The sequence below is a fragment of the Rattus norvegicus genome, chromosome 17, assembly GCF_036323735.1.
Source record: "Rattus norvegicus strain BN/NHsdMcwi chromosome 17, GRCr8, whole genome shotgun sequence".
In the NCBI taxonomy this organism is placed as follows: Eukaryota; Metazoa; Chordata; class Mammalia; order Rodentia; family Muridae; genus Rattus; species Rattus norvegicus.
The window spans coordinates 54,424,721-54,434,269 of record NC_086035.1 but is presented as its reverse complement, the minus strand read 5'-3'; the positions used below and the strand labels follow the sequence as shown (position 1 = coordinate 54,434,269).

At 41.5% G+C, this 9,549-nt stretch overlaps 1 pseudogene; it reads left to right on the top strand.

The window, feature by feature from the left end:
- Window positions 1-3,258: 3,258 nt before the first annotated feature.
- Window positions 3,259-3,413, top strand: LOC120098015 (U2 spliceosomal RNA; annotated as a pseudogene).
- Window positions 3,414-9,549: the final 6,136 nt, after the last annotated feature.

Genomic DNA, 9,549 nt, shown 5'->3' with positions numbered 1-9,549 from the left:
TATATGTGGGCATTCTTCCCTTATTGTTATTGAAGACCAGTTTTAGGCCTTGGTGGTCCGATAGCACACATGGGATTATTTCTATCTTTCTGTACCTGTTGAGGCTCGTTTTTTGACCAATTATATGGTCAATTTTGGAGAAAGTACCATGAGGAGCTGAGAAGAAGGTATATCCTTTTGCTTTAGGATAGAATGTTCTATAAATATCTGTTAAGTCCATTTGGCTCATGACTTCTCTTAGTTTGTCGACATCACTGTTTAATTTCTGTTTCCATGATCTGTCCATTGATGAGAGTGGGGTGTTGAAATCTCCCACTATTATTGTGTGAGGTGCAATGTGTGTTTTGAGCTTTAGTAAGGTTTCTTTTACGTATGTAAGTGCCCTTGTATTTGGGCCATAGATATTTAAAATTGAGAGTTCATCTTGGTGGATTTTTTCCTTTGATGAATATGAAGTGTCCTTCCTTATCTTTTTTGATGACTTTTAGTTGGAAATTGATTTTATTTGATATTAGAATGGCTACTCCAGCTTGCTTCTTCTGACCATTTGCTTGGAAAGTTGTTTTCCAGCCTTTCACTCTGAGGTAGTGTCTGTCTTTGTCTCTGAGGTGTGTTTCCTGTAGGCAGCAGAATGCAGGGTCCTCGTTGCGTATCCAGTTTGTTAATCTATGTCTTTTTATTGGGGAGTTGAGGCCATTGATATTGAGAGATATTAAGGAATAGTGATTATTGCTTCCCGTTATATTCATATTTGGATGTGAGGTTATGTTTGTGTGCTTTCATTCTCTTTGTTTTGTTGCCAAGACGATTAGTTTCTTGCTTCTTCTAGGGTATAGCTTGCCTCCTTATGTTGGGCTTTACCATTTATTATCCTTTGTAGTGCTGGATTTGTAGAAAGATATTGTGTAAATTTGGTTTTGTCATGGAATATCTTGGTTTCTCCATCAATGTTAATTGAGAGTTTTGCTGGATACAGTAACCTGGGCTGGCATTTATGTTCTCTTAGGGTCTGTATGACATCAGTCCAGGATCTTCTGGCCTTCATAGTTTCTGGCGAGAAGTCTGGTGTGATTCTGATAGGTCTGCCTTTATATGTTCCTTGACCTTTTTCCCTTACTGCTTTTAATATTCTTTCTTTATTTTGTGTGTTTGGTGTTTTGACTATTATGTGACGGGAGGTGTTTCTTTTCTGGTCCAATCTATTTGGAGTTCTGTAGGCTTCTTGTATGTCTATGGGTATCTCTTTTTTTAGGTTAGGGAAGTTTTCTTCTATGATTTTGTTGAAGATATTTACTGGTCCTTTGAGCTGGGAGTCTTCACTCTCTTCTATACCTATTATCCTTAGGTTTGATCTTCTCATTGAGTCCTGGATTTCCTGTATGTTTTGGACCAGTAGCTTTTTCCGCTTTACATTATCTTTGACAGTTGAGTCAATGATTTCTATGGAATCTTCTGCTCCTGAGATTCTCTCTTCCATCTCTTGTATTCTGTTGGTGAAGCTTGTATCTACAGCTCCTTGTCTCTTCTTTTGGTTTTCTATATCCAGGGTTGTTTCCATGTGTTCTTTCTTGATTGCTTCTATTTCCATTTTTAATTCCTTCAACTGTTTGATTGTGTTTTCCTGGAATTCTTTCAGGGATTTTTGTGTCTCCTCTCTATGGGCTTCTACTTGTTTATTTATGTTTTCCTGGAATTCTTTCAGGGATTTTTGTGTCTCCTCTCTATGGGCTTCTACTTGTTTATTTATGTTTTCCTGGAATTCTTTCAGGCATTTTTGCGATTCCTCTCTGTAGGCTTCTACTTGTTCTCTAAGGGAGTTCTTCATGTCTTTCTTGAAGTCCTCCAGCATCATGATCAAAAATGATTTTGAAACTAGATCTTGCTTTTCTGGTGTGTTTGGATATTCCATGTTTGTTTTAATGGGAGAATGTAGTCTTGGTTTCTGTTGCTTGGGTTCCTGTGCTTGCCTCTCGCCATCAGATTATCTCTAGTGTTACTTTGTTCTGCTATTTCTGACAGTGGCTAGACTGTCCTATAAGCCTGTGTGTCAGGAGTGCTGTAGACCTGTTTTCCTCTCTTTCAGTCAGTTATGGGGACAGAGTGTTCTGCTTTCGGGCGTGTAGTTTTTCCTCTCTACAGGTCTTCAGCTGTTCCTGTGGGCCTGTGTCTTGAGTTCACCAGGCAGCTTTCTTGCAGCAGAAAAGTTGGTCTTACCTGTGGTCCCGAGGCTCAAGTTCGCTCGTGGAGTGCTGCCCACGGGCTCTCTGCAGCGGCAGCAACCAGGAAGACCTGTGCCGCCCCTTCCGGGAGCTTCAGTGCACCAGGGTTCCAGATGGTCTTTGGCTTTTTCCTCTGGCGTCCGAGATGTGTGTGCAGAGAGCAGTCTCTTCTGGTTTCCCAGGCTTGTCTGCCTCTCTGAAGGTTTAGCTCTCCCTCCCACGGGATTTGGGTGCAGAGAAATGTTTATCCGGTCTGTTTCCTTCAGGGTCCGGCGGTGTCTCTGGCAGGGGTCCTGCCGCTCCCCCACGGGAGCCCAGAGGCCTTATACAGTTTCCTCTTGGGCCAGGGATGTGGGCAGGGGTGAGCAGTGTTGGTGGTCTCTTCTGCTCTGCAGCCTCAGGAGTGCCCACCTGATCAGGCGGTTGGGTCTCTCTCTCACGGGGTCTGGGAGCAGAGAGCTGCTGCGGGCCGGGCCAGTTGTAATTTTTAATGCTGCTAGTTTTACTTTTATAAATATAAATTACGACTTACTCTGTCACCAATGCATTGGTCGTGGGTTGGCTGGCTAATCCCACAGCATGGCGAGACATTTTTGCCTCGAACAAAATTTCTGACATAAAATTTCCAGTGACAGAACTTTAGCATGTACTAAACTTATACATAATTCACTCTTTTTCCGCAATGTTTATTTCTTTATATTTTATGTGCCTGCATAAATTTGTGTACACTACGTGTGCAATGAAAAGGTTCTTGTTAAGAATTACATTGAGTTGTGAACTACCAGCATGGGTTCTGGGAAGCAAACTCAAGTCCCCTGGAAGAACAGCACATGCTCCTAACTGCAGAGCCACCGCTGTAGTCCCCATGCCTTGTTCTTATCTCAGAGGCACGTGCAGAAACCAGCTGGCACATCGCGGTCCAGCCTTCAGTGTTCTCATTGTCCTACTCTCAAGGTAATTACGAATTAATTGTTAGACTTTTTAAAGTTCACAAAGCATAATTTATAACATGAAAGCTTGCATAGAAAGTATTCGTTTTATCACTTCTTGGCCTTTTGGCTAAGATCAAGTGTAGAAAGTATTCGTCTTAATCCAGCCTATAAATAAAAATTATTTTTAATAAAATGAAATATTTTAAAAGATCTATGTATTTATTTTTGTGCACACGCATGCCCGTGTGTGTGTGTGTGTGTGTGTGTGTGTGTGTGTGTGTGTGTGGTGTGTGAATTTCTGTGCACACATGCATGAAGGAACCCCTGGATACTAAAGGGCATCAGATCTCCTGGACTAGGCTTCACAGGTAGTTGCGAGATACCTGGGATGAAGAAGATGCTGGGAATAACCCTGGTCCTAGAAAAGAGCAGTAAGGGCTCCTAACTGCTAAGCCATCTCTTCAGCTAATAATAAACAATTCTTGCATGTTTCTCTTAAGTTTACTTCTGTCATTTGTCATTCTTTAATTTTTTAATCTCAAAATTATTTTTCATTTTAAAGCTAGTAGTGGTAGAATGTTTAGGGATTTTTTTTTTTTTTGCTCGCCTCAAAGAGCTGGGGTTTCCATGCAGGGAGACAAGTCTTTAAAAAGAGACAGAGGAGGAGAAAGAGTCATAAATGGGTAGTGCTCTAAACTACCAAAATCGCATTGTTCTCTAGAGTAAATCAGTCCGTGCAGATGCCAGATAATGAAAGCTGCGTGTACATGGAGACCTATCCAAACTATTTCTGCCCATGAACTTCATAAACAAGTTGCTAGCAAACATTCACACATAGCTCTGTCTTCCCTGCAAAGGGAATCTCCTAACTCCTCAGGCTGGTCATCTGACTCTGCAGAGAATTTACTTCTGAATAATTTGAATCAGACTAAGCTTCTCTGTTGGCTGAAGCAGCAGAGGAATTTTCATTCCTGGGAGAAGTTGTTCTGCCCTTGGCACAGGATGCTCCGAGCAGCAGCAAGCTCCCCACCTCATAGGTCCAGTTTTAATGCTTCGCCTGTGTTCCAGGCTGAGTCACAGGCATAGTTCTGGCTTTCGTGTTCTCTCCTGCTCTCCTCTGTTGCAGCATGCTTCGTTTTGCCTCAGCTTTGTCCTTCCGTATTCCCTCTCCTTTTTGATACTTTACACAAAAAAACCCACGTTCTTTTTTATTTAAACCCCTTAATTCAGGATTATGCTACCTTGAAGATTTTTCCATAAATAGTCCATGTAATGGTTTAATCGATTTTTATGCTTTCAATGAAAGATCTGTTTCCTGGGCAGAGCTTCCTGTCCATTTGTAAGAGGCAGTTGTTTTCAGTTCAGCTCTGACACCAAACTCAAGAATCACTCAGTCTTACAGCTGCCTCTGATATTCTGAATCACGGGCATACCAAAAAAAAATATCCATCTGCTAAGAATGTGGCTTGAGTTCATCTCTGAAGGGTTAGTTGCTAGATGCTTTAGTCCCCACTGTGGCAGTTTTGGGAAGCAGCAGTCTTTACAGGGTAAAGCAGAGTGGAAGGTGATTAGGTCATGCAGGTATATCTCTGGGAAGGGAGTAATGTAGCTCTCACAGAAGCAGGATACTTTCTATAAGAATAGATTGTTCTAAAAGGGGAGAGGGAGCTGAATTACCTGTGTTACCATATGATCTCTTCTATACATGCTCCAGCCATTGTCATACTGGGTGTCCTGAGGCACTCACTAGAGGGCCCCAAACTATGTGTTGAACTATGATATGAGCCTTTTGTAGGCTAGCAAGATGATTAGCAGGTAGAAGCAACTGTTTCTTAAGCCTGACAACCCAAGTTCAAATCCCAGAACCCATGTAAAGGTAGACAGAGAGAACCAACTCCACAGCTGTTCTCTGACCTCCACAGCCCCCACCACCACCACCACATACCACGTGCGTGTGCATGCACACTAGTCCTAGTAGCAGTAGCGGTAATTATAATAAAAACAACAATGGTAATCTCTTTTCTTCTTAAAGTATCCATGAGCTGTCTTTTTAACTATCTCCTTGGAATTGATTTTGCCATTATAATACTTATTACTCTCGTGGAGCTTCAGGGAGTGCTGAATAGAAAAATGTGAGGCAGAAAAAGACTCATAGTAAAGAGATGGCTTTGAGCAGTGGTCTACTTAAGTCGAATATTGGCCCTAAATCAGGAAGACATGGAGCATTTATACCCTTGTTTCTGTCAGCTGTTTTTGAGCAGAAATATTGCATCTTAACAAATGGATGAATGGGTAGGTGGAGACATCACCAATTCTCGTTCTCAAGGCCATCCTCACTAACTTTGAATTTTATAAAAATTCCTTATAGAGGCTAATGTCTAGGTATATCTGTGTGTCTCTAGATAATTTTAGAAACTTTAATAAGTCAGAAAGGGTACAAAGTAATCATCTTTAACATTTAAGAAGGTATTAGAGACTTTCAGGTTTTAGTATTCATCCCACCATCCTTTTATAATAAACAATAAAGAGAAGTTAAAATGGCAGAAACAAAACAAAAAGGCTCACAAATAACCTTTTGGAAAAAAATTTTAATTTTATAAAAATTCGAGGTATTCCTAAAAATTTCCAACAAACATATGTACTGGGAAGTGGATTGAGAAGCAAAACATTTTCTGCACCATTTACTGTATGAAATGTTAGTTCTTTCACAAAATAGGTAGGAAAAACATAGGAACTTCTCACACCATTCTCTCCTAGCTGAGATACAGTAGTTTAGAATCGATGAAAAAGAGAAAAAGAACAGCTTTCCAGCTGTCACTTCCACGCGCCCAGAGGTGACACATATTTGCACTTACCAGGCAGATAGCGTTTGTCTTATTATTGGCACACTTTTTCTGCACGTGTCCAAAGGTTTCATCTCTCTGAAGAACAATGTCTATTTTATGACTAGAACCCCCTGTACATCACAAGGGACCGTGTTTAGTTCCGTTCTGGCACTAAATGGAAGCAGCTCCTCAGTCTCCAGGAGATTCTCTACAGTGTGAATCAGAGACAGGAGAAAACCTGCATGGTCATGCGTGCTGCTCAACAGAAGGTGAAGATGATATACTTTGTGTGTGTGTGTTTCTTATCATGTAAACTGCTACTGGCTCTAACCGAGGCACACATGAGTCTTGGGAGTTCCCTGTGCGATGAGTTCAACCTGTGTATCTGTGGGAGACAGTCTCTATATAGAATTTAAATATTTCCTTAATTCTGGGAAAACTGACAGAGAGTGGGTGAATATTCCTATTCAATCTAGAAGAACCAAGTAAAAAGTTCCTATTAGAAAACGGAGTTCATTGACCGCAGCTGCTTTCCACCTGGGAGAAAGCTCCACAGGCTTAGAGAGGTGCAGGTGACCAAAGCCTACAGGTGACCAAAGCCTACAGGTGACCAAAGCCTACAGGTGACCAAAGCCTAGGCATTTCACAGTAACCCACCAGAGAGCAGGGAGGAAGCTTCCAGCTTAGCTCTTGCTCTCTGCCTCTATATCTTACAACAAAGTGTGTGGTGAACACAATTTTGTTCTCTAGTTCTGGTGAGCAATGTAGAGAACTGACAAGTGTGTATTGTTTCAAGGCCTCTGGGACCCCATTGACCAAATCCTATGGAGGTAACTCACTCCCGAGACTAAGAACTATGTTCAGTAAATACTGCTTCTAGGAATAGCACCGTCCAGCCGTTACTTCATAATTTTTTAGTGTTTACTTGAGGGTTGCAAACATGCCACAGAAAATATGTTCAGCAGCATGCTTAATTTTTCTATTATTAGTGGACATGATGGGACCTTCAAATGTTTTATTTAAATCATGAAGGATAAGAAATACATATCTTTACATAAATAATATTTTAGTGTCTTAGATCAACAAACTAAAATAATTAAATTTGTGTCTAACATAATTGGCACTCCTCTTTAATCCTAATGACATTTCTTCTACATTAACTATTAAAATCATTCCCATTTTTTTCAGAAGAGGAACTTTTAGCTTTATATCACAGACGGGTAGTAAGATAGAGCCCTACAAACTTCCTGAAGGTCACCTCACAGTGTCACACGACTTTCCAACACTCACGTCACTGATTAACACCGTCTGCAAACCTGCCTAATAGTTTATAATTCATAGAGCCCTACCAGAAAAGGTGTATTTAAGTTCTATTTTGGGGAACTTATCAGACAGGCAGGAAAATATACTGTATTTTTGTTCTGATTGGCAGTATTTTCTTTGCTTTCAAGAACACTAGAAGGAATGTCTAAAAACAGAGCAACTGCATTCCAAATGATGAGTAACTGGATTCACTCCTGTTTATCTCACTGCGCATTCGTATAACCAGGATCAAAGCAAAATGGAAACACCACAAAACTTAAAGGAATCCCTCTGCCTTACAACAACCCCCAGTGAGTCAGAGGAGGATGGCAGCTGAAAGGAAAGAAACAGTGCTTACTTCTCACTTCCAGAGTAAGCTCTTGATGCCTGATCAGAAACAATACTTTTTTAAAGCTAAAGTCTTTGAAATGCAAGAGGGAGAATTCTCAGAGAAGAAAGGGCTAGGGAAAAAAACAAAACAAAACACCAGAGCGAGCAGGCCCAGAAGGAAAAAAAGGCAGTGTGTCTGTGCCAGAGGAGAGACTGAGTGTGGAGAAAGACCAGACTCCCACATGCCACCCCTCCAACACAAACAGTGCTAATGAAATTCAACCGGGTTTGAGGCTGGAACAGCCAATCAAAGGAACTGAAGGAAGCCTTGGGAAGGGATCAGCTGGGCAAGCTGAGCCAAGTCCTATAGACCATCAGGATCCAGCATATAATGTATATGGAAGGCGGAGGACAACCAAGCTTCCCCTGAGAGCTGCTTACACATACATAGTCCTGGGACATACCCACGGCTTGGGCACAAATGACTCCACTCTATCTAGGAGGCCTCTGCTCAGTGAATGTATGATGTGGCAGCTGAGAAAGTGATACCTGTAGGACATCTATGCATCACTTTTTTTCAGCAAGGCTCTTTACATGGGCCTGACAAGTAGAATTACTGAGAAAGAAATGCTTGCAGAGGAAGCTGTGGGAAGTAAGAAGCAGAACAGGGTGACATGGAGAAAATGGGCACATGTATGGGTTAGTTACCTGAAGTGGAGAGACAGTATATGAGAATAATTCTAGAAGGTATAAATAGGAAAGTGGCAGTGAGGCAGGATTTAAATAAAATACCCTTCCAGGAGCTATCTGGATTCATGAATGAAACACACAAACAGAGACATATGCACACAAACACAGACATATGCACACACACACACACACACACACACACACACACACACACACACACACACACTCGTGCGCACGCATGTCCATTAATTAACATGCCTTGACTAGAAAGGCTGGGCAGTTCTAATCTTCCCCCAGAAAGCATTTCATCCTGTAATCCTGGCTTAACAGACTCTAATTCAATATTTTATCTTTGATGCCCGGACTCCTTCTGGGTGGCTTCCTAGTCTTTGTTGCTCAAGACACTTCCAGGCAGCTCTACTAGGGCCACACTCCTTCTTTTCAGATGATTTTCCATCTGCAGCTCTAAATCTGATTTTTCTTCCTCCAAATCATGGGGGTTCTCCCTCTTTCCCTTCTTCCAGTTCCTGCCTGCACAAATCTGAAGGTCCCACCTCAGTCTACCTGCCCAGTCATTGGCCTTTAGATCTTTAGTGATCGATCAAAAACCAATTGGGGACAAGGACCTTCAGTGTTTTGGATATACAGATTCCTGATTTTGGGGACTGGATTAATTAAAAGGATTAGAACCAATCCCCAACAACACAAGTCTTCTTGGACAGAGTACATGAGTGTCGCAAGGAAATCTATCTTAGTAAAACTTCAAGACTATATATTGGGGGCTAGAGCGATGGTTCAGTAGATAAGAGCACTGACTGTTCTTCCAAAGGTCCTGAGTTCAATTCTCAGCACTCACATGTGACTCACAACCATCTGTTTGGGACCTGATGCCCTCTTCTGGTGTGCAAATGTACATGTAGGCAAGATACCCATATACATAAATAAATAAAAAGTATATAATTGTGTGTGTGTGTGTGTGTGCGCGCGCGCATGTGTGTGTGCATGTTAGAAGTTAACAGAGAGGGGAAATTGACTATTCTTTCTTTTTTTTAAACTGGCACACATGGGTATAACAGGTTTCTTACAGGAAAGGAGGAAGAGCAATGTCTAGGAAGCACCATCTTCACAGTGCTTAGAAGAAAAAAGAAAGAGAAAGAAAAGAAAAGAAAGAAAGAAAAGGTAAGAAAGAAAGGAAGGAAGAAAGAAAGGAGAAAGAGATATTGACATGATGGAAGGTGAGCACGGACTCCC